Genomic DNA, 10,075 nt, shown 5'->3' on the forward strand with positions numbered 1-10,075 from the left:
AATAATGACACGGAGACTCCCTATTAATTATGAAAGCTCAGCCTGTAGCTTAGGCTTGTTCCTAACTAGCTCTTATAACTTAAATTAACCCATTTATATTAATCTACGTTCTACCACATGGCATTACCTCTCTTCCATCCTGCACCTCCTGTTCCCTCCCTGTGTCTGGCTGATGACTCCACCTTTCTTCCCAGAGTTCTCTCTCTGCCCGGAAGGCCCACCTATACCTCCTGCCTAGCTATTGGCTGGCCAGCTTTCTATTGCACCAATCACAGCACTCAGGCTTCCCACCCACATCAGGAGCAAACTCCGATCTTGTTACTGTGGCGTGGAGGTGATTCCTGGGGCGGATGCAGAGCGCTAAGGGGAGGAGGCGGCTGTTTACAGAGTTGAGTTGGAGTTAACATTGCCTTTGTGGAGATGGAAGTGTTCGGAAATGGCACAGGGCATCAAGTGCCCAGCCAGTGCCACGGAGTGGGACACTGAGTGGGTCGGTCACCTTCGTGATTCTCGAATGCCACCTGACCCGCTGTAGGTAGAAAAGTGTGGGAAGACTCCATCTCTTGGTTTCCAGACACCTCAAGTTCAGTGAGTTTGCAAACGGGCTCACCAACTGGCCCCCTGGGCCCCTGGGCCCCTGGTCCCCGTATCAGTTAGTGGCGTCCAGGCCACAGCACTCGCCTGTGCGGTTTCCAACGTGCGTGGACGCCTCCAGGTCAATTCATTCCATCACCTTGCCTGCGGCTGCCGCTGCCCAGAGACCCTCCTCCCAAGCCTCACAAAGGTTCCTGGGACTAGCAGTGGCTGCACGTGTTCCTCAATGATCCTGCCACTGAAGCGTGCCGTATGTGTTGGGAACCTGGTTGTTAGGATGAGGTGGGGCTTTCAGGAAGGAGTAAGTAATGTGGGTGTGCGTGTGGGGTGGGGTGGGGTGGGGTGGGGTGGGGAGTGGGGCTTAACTCTTGAGTGTTGACGTTGATGTCACAGAAGGGAGAGCAAGTTAGTTGCCATGGAAACCACTTAGCGATCACAGGAACAGGCTGCTGATAGAAGAGAGGCTTGCGCCCCTCCTCTTTCTGGCTCACTTGTTCCCCTTGTGATGTTTTGCTGTCTTGGGAGGCAGCATGAAGACCCTCACCAAGTTCAGCCCCTCTGTCTGGGGCTGCACAGCCTCTAGAATAAACCTGTGTTCTTCAGAAATTATTCCACCTACAGGATTCGGTTACAGCTTCACCAGACTGAGGTCCCTAAGCCAGACTCCGGGCCTCATCCTTGACTTTGGTGAGTCCACAGAAATGTCCCCAGCACCACTGATGACTAAATCCTGCCTGCCCTTGTGCCTCACTCCAGTGTCCACAGCCTGGTCGGCTGTCGTCTCTAACCTGTGGTAGTGGAGAACAGGGATCCCTCGACTTCTGGTTTCTCATATGACCCCAAGGCCTCAGTCAGCCCATTTACCATCCATCTCAGTGGCAGGGGTCCATGTTGGCCCATTGGGTGAAATTAAGTTACAAAAAGACCGTAAGCAGTGTGGGACTCAGCCTTTCTCTCCCTCTCCACCCTGGCCCGGGGAGTGAGGCACTCGGTCTGCAGGGGAGATCCACACAGATGCTTGTGGGCTGCACCAGGTCGGCTGGGACAACTGGCCAGAAGAGCCCACTGGGCCCTGCTGACAAAGGCCCAGCCCAACAGCGGTATCTCACTAGCCGACCTCCTGTGCCTGCTTACACAATAGGCTCTGGCCCCCTGGAGCCCAGCAGCCTGCTCACCGGTCTACATGTCCAAATGTCTGTTACCCACACCGGGGCCCAAGGGAGTGTCAGGCCTGCAGCCAGATCTGTACTCTGCTGTCCCACTGACTCTGGAAACAGGCCTGGAAGGACACTTAATGACCTGGCTTGCATACCTCTGCAGACTCAACTCTTCCCACTGCCCCCCACCCCTCCACGCCCTCGTGACTCTCTGGACAGCCATGGTCCACCTGGGTGGTGAAGACAGGACGATTGTGATTTCAAGGTGGGCTACATAGCAAAATACTGTCTTAAAACGTCACATAAATAAATAATGAGATCAAGTCCCTGCTCTCATTATGCCTGCTTGATGGTGAGTGGCAGTCAATAAAAGATCTTTGTCAAAACAAATCTATACCGTGGTAGTGGCGAGCGTAAGAACTACAAAGCCCACGCAGGCTGTGGGCATGGACTCCTGAGAGCATCATGCTGGCAAGGGATGGCTTCGGGGGAGGGGCTACCCCAGCAGAGGGCTGGAGGCCAGCCTGAGCAGGACCTTCCAGGCGAGGAGAGAACTTTCTAGGGAGCAGGAGGAAGCTGCAGGGGTCGAACCCCTTAACTCTGGGGCAGGCACCCTTTGAGCAGAGACCACATGCCGCTGATGCAAATCAGTAAATGCTTCTGCCTTTCTGGCTGGCAGTACCAGGCAACAGCGGCAGGTGCCCATGTTTGCCTGTTGGATGAAATTAAATGATGATAAGATTGTAAGAGGCACTGGGTCTCAGCCTCTCTGTTCTCTCCCCATCTGGAACCCTGTACACGGGTCTGTATCCCTGAGCCCTGTGCTGGCATTCTGCACTCCAGAAGTACCGCAGGCTGAATTCGATCGTGAGAAGAGCTGTCAGTTCACTGGATACTAAAGATGTGTCCAGCTCAGTGCCACAACTGTAACATGTGCTTTCTCATCTACTGTTCCCAAGAGCAAAGTCAGCGGCATCCCCTCCAGGGATAGGGCTGTGTGGGCTCCCAGATGAGGAACTGAGCTCGGAATGCAAGTCGCGTTTCACAGCTGAGAGCATGTGGACCTGAGGCTAAACTCCTCGGGCCAAGCGCCCACACTCAGCCTCTTAGGGCTTTGAGCATAGACTTCTCCCTCCAGGCTCTTGGCACATGAGGGCTGGAAGGACCTTAGAAAGTTCTAGCTATTCCCTGCACACAGGAACCTGAGGCGGGGGCAGGGACGGGGGGCGGGTCAGGGTGGTTTTGAGGCTGCTGACTGTTCTCTCATGCTCCCAGCCCAAGCTTAAACTTGACAAAAATGGCCATAAAAGCCATGTGGTCAGAGGCCTGGCAGCACTCACCTGAGAAAACGTGTTGCTATAATAAACCTTACATAAAGAGACATGGTTCACACCCAGGAGAAGCCCTGCCATGGTGACTTCAACATCTTGGCCACACTGGTGGCCACACTACTGTTGTTCTGCTGGCTGTGGTGCCAACTGGCTTCCATGTACTTACCACTCCCTGCCACTTGGCAATTTCTCTGAAGCTACTGCCAAATGTGGCACTGTGCTGTGACTAAGGCTCTCCCTTCCCTGGAGCAATAGTCCACACAGCAGCAGAGGCCACATCTAGTCCATTGCTCTACGGAAGTGGAAGTCACATCCCAGACAGAGGGTGTCACTCACTCAAGGTCCCAACACTAGTTGGTGGCAGAGTCCAAGCAAGAATCTCCTTGGTGGTTTTCTCTTCCTTGTTCAAGCGCTGCCTCCAGGCCATTCCCACCCTGGGGACCCTCTGTGCTGCTTTTCTCTTGCCCCTGACAGCTGGTTCCCTGCCCTTGCCCAAGGTCCCATTACTAGTTTTCCCATTGCTGGTATTGCATCTCTGGGGAAAGGTGTCCTGACTGTTCAGGGAATCAGGCGACACCTTGAGCTGCTAGGACAGCTCTGGCAGCTGGAGCTGCAGCGGGAAAGAAAGCTCAGCTCTGGAGGGAGAGGTATCCTGACTGCTCGGGAGAGTCAGGCAATACCTTGAGTTGGGGTGCAGTGGGGGATGGTCTCCCTGCAGGATATACCAATCCTGCTCCTCTCCTGGAGAGCCACTACAGCTGGGCTTTGCTCAGACTCCCCCCCCCCCCCCTTAAGGGGGCTTCCCAGCAGAGCTCTGCTTCTCCAGCCCAAGATGTTGCTTCTTTCGCTTCACTCTGCTAAAGGGGAAACCCCTGCAGAAATGTAGCAATCTCCTTGGAAAAGTTGTTACTTTTCTGATCTGTCTTGCTCAGGCCCCTAAGGGATGACTCAGCAAGGTTCTTCTGTTCAGCTCTGCCTTGCTCAGCCCTTCTAAGGGAACGTCTCTGCAAGGTTTTTTCTGCTTAGTCGCCTAAGGGACATCTCAGCAAGGTGGTTCTTCTCTGCACTGGTGAATGGAGATCTTCACACCCAAGACTCTTTTGAGAAAGAGATTTATTTGGGAAGGAGGAGTCCAAGGGAGTGGCTGCCTCTACCAGGGTGGAAAAAACAGCAGACTGAGCAGGATAGCAGTTTATATAGGGCTTCTTGGGGGTGGAGTTTCTCCAGAGCGAAGATTTTCTGTCCAGGGACTGGTTAGTTTTTTCTGCTCAGGGATTGGTTAGTTTTGCGGATTAGGGGTAGTGATGGCCCTGATTTCAGAGCCAAATTGTGCTTCTTTCACTGGCCTTTCTTAGCTTTTTGGCTCTAATTTTAAGGCTAGGGCATATTTCTTTCATTGGCTCACATTTTGTCTAGGGACAAAGTGTGTTTCTTTGGCACTGGTTTCAGAGTCAGGGCATGTTTCTTTGGTTCTGGGTTTGGGGATAAAGTGTTTCTTTCTCTGGCTCAGGTCCCAGATCCAGGGTGTGTTTCTTTCCCTGGTTCTGGGCTCCAGGATCAGGGTGGGTTTCTTTAGCCAGCCCCCTTTCCATACAATTATTATGTCCAATGGTGGCAGCAACCTCTCAGTCAGTCTCTGTTCTCACTCTTACAAGCCAATGTCCCCTTCCAAAAGCAAAGGTAGTTATAACACTCAGAGCCGGAGATTGGGAACATCCACCAGGGCCATAGATGATACCGGCAGGAGCCAGTTTACCTGTTCTAACCACTCATCCCCACCTGGAGGTACTTGAACAGGCTGATGGAGCCTAACTTCGGGGATTGGTTGTAATATATCTGAAAGGGAGCTGTGATCAGTCCCAGCACCGCACGGGCAGTCTCCAGGAGCTTCCTGAGGAAGACAGGTGTCTACCTGCACTGAGAGCTGACAACTGTGAGTTCATTCAGTTGTCTGTTCATCTGTCTGCCTGTCCATCCACCCACCCACCCACCCACTCGGAAGACATTAATGTTATCTGTTTCTTGTGCTTATTTCTGAACAACAGCCTGAGGGGAAAGAAGGAAAACCATAAAAAAGCAAACTAGCTATCCAAAGCTTATCTTGGTTCTTTCTCCCCTTCTTCTTCCTCCCTCGCCCTTCTTTCTTATGCCTGTACATATAAAGGGATACTAGAAGATATGTTACAAATCAGGTAAGCAAAACTCCCACCCCCCTTTATTGCGGTTAAGTGGCTTTATTGAAGCTTCTGGGAAGATTTCCATGGAGAGGTATGCCGAGGACTACATCACTGAGCCCCCGTCACCAGCTCCGATCCATGGAGAGGTATGCCGAGGACCACATCACTCGAGGACCCATCACCAGCTCCAATCCATGGAGAGGTATGTGGAGGACTACATCACTCGAGCTTCTGTCACCAGCTCCGATCCATGGAGAGGTATACAGAGGATTACATCACTGAGCCCCCATCACCAGCTCCGATCCATGGAGAGGTATGCGGAGGACTACATCACTCGAGGACCCATCACCAGCTCCAATCCATGGAGAGGTATGCAGAGGACCACATCACTCGAGCTCCCATCACCAGCTCCAGGGAATGTTTCCCTTTCATCACATTGACTTTTAGGTTTTCAGTTCTTCTCCTCTCTCTCCTCCTCCTCCCCCTTCTTCTTCACAAAACAAAATGTCACAGGTTCAGTTGAAACTGCCACCCTTGACCTCACTCCACACACCCACCCACCTCTGTCAGGTTTTCCCAGCTGGTGAGCAGTCTTCTGAGAAAGTCACCGGTTACTGTGGGTCTGGATCCCACAGCAGTATAGTGGTTGCTCCATGAACCCTATGGGAGGCTACAGGATGTTAGAAACGCTTTGGATTCCATGTGCATGATGTCACACGCTGCTGCTCGCAACTTGCTTCTTAATTTATTGGACTTTTAAAATTGTGTGTAACTATGCTGACTGAAACATGCCAAGCAAAATAGACATGGATCAGGGCAAAATTAATCATCTTCCTCTGCCCGGCTCCATCCCACATACCCACTGTCAACAGCTGGACAGACAGCATTCTACACCCTTTCTTCTGCTCACATAAATGCACACAGGGGCTCAGTGCTGAGAGAAAATCCAGGGAAAGCTCAGGACAGGCTAAAGTGCACAGGGCTGGCCACACGCCCAGTCCTGGCCTCTCTCTTGCTACAGAAGGTGAGAGGAATGGTAATAAAATCCTGTGTTAACTCACAACCTGATGGGCTTCCCCACTCACACCCACTCCTCACACTCACTCACCCCAGTTCATACCTGGCCCTGTGATCTGGTGTCCAGGGTAAGTTGATGAACAATAAATGTCCTTGGGCTGGACAGGGTCGGTGGTGGGTGGGAAGGAGTGGGTGATGTGTGTGTGTGTGTGTGTGTGTGTGTGTGTGTGTGTGTGTGTAATGCCATTGGCCAGCAAGCCAAATAACCTCTGTAGCAAAAGGACCCAGGACCTTTGGAGCCTTCCCTGGTCAACCATTCTCCATAGAATTTTCTAGAGAATACATGATCTGCTTACAGGTCCAAGTGTGTGTGATGCCTTTGGAGGCCAAGTTCATGTGTCTACTGTGGCCACAGTTGTGGCTGAGAAGAGTCCAGGGTGATGCATTTCCTGACCACTGTAAACTGGGAGTGAGAATGTGGAATGTCAAGAGAGCTTCTGAGCGCAGCTGTGGGGTTCACTTTCGAAAATGAAATGGGCCTAGACATGTTTTACTACAAACTAGGTGGAAATGGTTTTCTTTTCCTTGCCAAAAAAGAAAAAAATCCAATAATTAGAGCTTACTCATTTTTCCCCCAAATGAGTTTCATGTCTCTGCAAAGTGGTGAGAGAAGCTATATATAAGACTTGGGTCTGGTTCAACTGTCAGTCCTTGGCACTGGCTTGAAGAGAGAGATGAAGCTTGAGGAGACTTATACATCCAGATTTGAAATGGTTTCTAAGGAATCCTCCAGTTGTTGAGTTCTATGATTCTGTTATATTCATTTTTTTCCCTGCCTTCCTGCATTAAAGCTGGCCAAAAAAGAAATTCTCTAACCTACCTTGTCTGACAGTAGGTCATAAGATGACCCCCTTCTAGAAAAGGTCCTGCCCATGCCCAGAAAGAGTAGGCCAGAGAAAATATCAACAGATGGGCTTTACTGAGCGTGTCCCTCCGTCTATCTAATTACATACCCTTTCTGTCCACCTCTTCACACCTTCTCCAAGCTAAGCAGAAGAACTGATACTTCACCCTGGGTCCTTGTGTCTTCCTTCTGAAGGCCCCCAGGTCACGCAAAACTGTGACTGAATTAACTTGCTGTGCCTTTCTCTTGAGGATCTGTCTTTTGTTATTGGGGTCAGCTATGACCCCTTCTGGTATGACCCCTGCCTTTCCTCCCAACTCACAGCATCCTTACAGCTTTTCAGGGCATTTAATAACTTACCACAGCTCTGGACCCCTTCAACCCCATTCCAGGATCCTGGGTTAATCCCAAAGATGGGATGAGAAAGAGCACTGACCTAAATCATCACGACCAAATTAATTAAAGCAAGCCATTAATTAAAGCAAGCTTTTTTATTCATGTACACAGGCTGCTGCCCCCTGAGATGGGATTTGAGAGGGTCAACATTGGATGCAAAGACAACAAAGATTTCATACCTCAGGGGTAGAAGGTTTCCAGATGGGTGGGCAAAACAGTCAGGGTTACAGGAGCAGAGCAGAGCATAACAAGTTAATCATAACGACCTCTTGAAACCAAGACATGATTTCAAAGTGTTCATAACAACAGGTAGTCATAACAAGGTAATCATAACAACCCTTTTAAAACAAAGATAGGGTTGCAAGATGGTTATTAACTTTTTAAAACAGAGACATAATTTCCATTCCTGGAACAGGCAGTACAGAACCATAGTAGTTAAGGTTACAGGTCGGGGGCATAGCCCAATCCTTGAGAAACAGAGGTTTAACCATCCACAGGAATGGACCTCGTTTGTCCTTACTATAAGATGGCTTTTAACCCTACGATGGAGGCAGCCTGGTTCTCCTCCTGGCCATTCTTTCCTAGACACTTTGGTTAGCAAGGCAAGGACTTTTTAGTGTTGTTGCCCATGCCTGTGCGTTTAACTGGGAAATCTGGTTTAGGCTTTATTCTCCTTAGTGCTGTCCATCCAGCAGAAAATGTTCAGATCCTGCAAAGGACCGTCTGGGCCAGAAAGCAGGTCCCATGCTGATTTAGGCATTGGTCTGCTCCCAACAATTCCCCCCAGGTAGCACCAAATTGGCAGTATAAGCATAATAGATTATCTGAACTAATTAGCAATATTAGGGCAGCTGTCAATTTCATTAATTAAAACAGAGAAAATATTATTAAAAAAAAAGAGGAGGAGAAGCTGGAGAGGTGGCTCAGTGGTTAAGAGCACTGGCTGCTCTTGCAAAGGATTAGCGCTCAATATCCAGCACCCCTATGGAGGCTCACGACTCTTTGTAATTCCAGTTCCAAGGGGTCCAACACACTCTTCTGGACTCTACAGGCACCTGGCGTGCACATGGTGCACATATGTACATGCATGCAGGCAAAACACCCACACACAATTAATAATAAAGGAAGAGGATGTGAAAGGGGAAGTATGGGGGTGGGGAGAGTGGGAGAGGAGATTTGGGCAGAATACATTGTATACATTATATATGTGTATGAAATTGTCAAAGAATAAATAAAACCTATTTTGAAAGCATAGAAATAATAATGCATTCCCAATCTTTCCAAACACCAACCAATACTCTCTCAGTCACAGAAACAAATACCTGTATAATGATCCACCAAGAAACTCTGGATAACAATCCCCAAGATGTCATCCAGACCAGCAGCGGCCCCACTGGAACCTGTTAGAAGTGCAGATTCACAGACCCACCCTAGACCTTCTGAAGCCATTCTGGGACAGGATCCAGCAACCTGGGTTTTAGCATAACTTCCAGAAGATTCTGAAGCTTGCTAAGGTCGAAGAAACACTGATATAAAGCATTTGCCAAGTAGCTTTTTTTTAGATTTCTTTATTTTACGTGTATGAATGTCTTGCCTTCATGTACAGACATATGTGTGTGTCTGATGTTCATGGAGGTCAGAAGAGGCACCAGATCCCATGGAACTAAAGTTAAATCCCACCTGAGTGCTGGGAATGGAACCCAGGTCCTCTGCAAGAGCTGCGGGTGTTCTTAACCACTGAGCTATCTCTCCAGCATTAAGTATCTAATTGTTCAACATGGAGCGAACACATCAGCGGTGCTTTTGGTGTAAGACACATTAGTATCACCTTGGACACCAGACATAAATGACATTTTCCTCTCCCATTGTTAATCCCGAGATTTGAGAGAAAAAAAAACAGTTCCCCAATTTTCAGCAAATTTGAAGCAAGCTTTAACTAAATACTGGCCAGAAAGATGAACTCTGGCCAGATCCACCCCTGGGTTCCCAAGAAATGGCAGCAAGTCATGTTTTGCAGGGGCTTAAAAAGGCAAAACCCACAATCTATTACATTTCCCATCAGGTCCAATCGGGCAAGCATACATCCTGACGTACTTCCTGCCTATGTATCTCCTGCCCACATCCAATCAAGGGCATCCAGTGTAAACAGTGTTGTTTAGGGGAGTGAAAACGTGGCTTATTTACCAAGAATGATAGCTCCAGCATTGCAGGTTAACTCTGGCTTTACACCCATCACAAGAATACTGTATAAAAACAATGTAATGGTTAAAGATTCAAAGTTAACATATATAACGCACATACATAGTTGCACTCATGAGCTGTGTGCGTGGCTGTTTCCTCCCTTGCATTTTTGCCTCCTGTGGGGTATGTTAGCACTCTTTGACTTTTCTCCTTTTCAATACGTATTTTAAAACGAACAACTTTTCAGGCCCCACTACTTTACTTATGGGCTTTTCAAACTTCTTACAAAACGTGTTCATAGTCTAGGAACAGTAGAGA

General features: G+C 49.1%; 1 long non-coding RNA gene across 1 annotated transcript; it reads left to right on the forward strand.

The window, feature by feature from the left end:
- Window positions 1–965: 965 nt before the first annotated feature.
- Window positions 966–2,141, forward strand: LOC131920569 (uncharacterized). The gene is made up of 2 exons (XR_009381710.1): window positions 966–1,281; window positions 1,915–2,141. It is a non-coding gene; the product is annotated as an uncharacterized LOC131920569 (long non-coding RNA).
- The last annotated feature ends 7,934 nt before the right edge of the window (window positions 2,142–10,075 follow it).

The sequence above is a fragment of the Peromyscus eremicus genome, chromosome 10 (genome assembly GCF_949786415.1).
Source record: "Peromyscus eremicus chromosome 10, PerEre_H2_v1, whole genome shotgun sequence".
Classification (NCBI taxonomy): Eukaryota; Metazoa; Chordata; class Mammalia; order Rodentia; family Cricetidae; genus Peromyscus; species Peromyscus eremicus.